Source organism: Haemaphysalis longicornis, unplaced genomic scaffold, assembly GCF_048455015.1.
Source record: "Haemaphysalis longicornis isolate Haplotype H1 unplaced genomic scaffold, Haemaphysalis longicornis Haplotype H1 scaffold_4, whole genome shotgun sequence".
Taxonomy (NCBI): domain Eukaryota; kingdom Metazoa; phylum Arthropoda; class Arachnida; order Ixodida; family Ixodidae; genus Haemaphysalis; species Haemaphysalis longicornis.
In genome coordinates this window covers 207,508,561-207,509,642 of record NW_027526361.1, presented here as the reverse complement: position 1 = coordinate 207,509,642, position 1,082 = coordinate 207,508,561, and the positions used below count along the sequence as shown (strand labels likewise).

Genomic DNA, 1,082 nt, shown 5'->3' with positions numbered 1-1,082 from the left:
GAAAGCTTAGCGAGGGCCCTCGGTTCTGGCAGCTTTGATGCCAAGGTAGCATAAGAGGGCTTCCCGCCAGTTGACCGCTCATGACCGGCTGTAGACGTTCGCGTCACGCCCCGGGGGTTGAAAAAGAAGGTCCCCTTCTCCCCGTGTAGTCTGAGTGCCGCTGGCTACCACCCTCAAGCGTCAGATACAGTTGTAGTAAATATAAATACCCCAGAAAGTGAAGCAGAACACAGTCGCCCAGGTAGCCGAATTGGTAAGGCATTCGAGATCTAATCGAAAGGCGTGGGTTCGGTCCCCACTCTGGGCGCATGTTTTTCTTTCTTTCTTTCTCTCGTAATTAATAAAAAATTAATAATAATGTAACGTCACTAACGGTAAAAAAAAATTGTCTAACCTTCCCCTATGCCTTCTTTGGCGTTGTAGACTGCTGGCATTTCTTTCTGTATTTCCTAACGAGCCCCTCATTTCCAAACCCTATTATCGCGCGAAAGCTTAGCGAGGGCCCTCGGTTCTGGCAGCCTTGATGCCAAGGTAGCATAAGAGGGCTTCCCGCCAGTTGACCGCTCATGACCGGCTGTAGACGTTCGCGTCACGCCCGGGGGTTGAAAAAGAAGGTCCCCTTCTCCCCGTGTAGTCTGAGTGGCGCTGGCTACCACCCTCAAGCGTCAGATACAGTTGTAGTAAATATAAATACCCCAGAAAGTGAAGCAGAACACAGTCGCCCAGGTAGCCGAATTGGTAAGGCATTCGAGATATAATCGAAAGGCGTGGGTTCGGTCCCCACTCTGGGCGCATGTTTTTCTTTCTTTCTTTCTCTCGTAATTAATAAAAAATTAATAATAATGTAACGTCACTAACGGTAAAAAAAAACAAAAAAATTGTCTAACCTTCTCTTATGCCTTCTTTGGCGTTGTAGACTGCCGGCATTTCTTTCTGTATTTCCTACCGAGCCCCTCATTTCCAAACCCTATTATCGCGCGAAAGCTTAGCGAGGGCCCTCGGTTCTGGCAGCTTTGATGCCAAGGTAGCATAAGAGGGCTTCCCGCCAGTTGACCGCTCATGACCGGCTGTAGACGTTCGCG

At 49.1% G+C, this 1,082-nt stretch overlaps 1 non-coding gene across 1 annotated transcript; it reads left to right on the top strand.

Moving 5' to 3' along the window:
* The first annotated feature begins 720 nt into the window (after nucleotides 1-720).
* On the top strand, nucleotides 721-792 carry Trnai-uau (transfer RNA isoleucine (anticodon UAU)). Its single transcript has one exon. It is a non-coding gene; the product is annotated as a tRNA-Ile (tRNA).
* The last annotated feature ends 290 nt before the right edge of the window (nucleotides 793-1,082 follow it).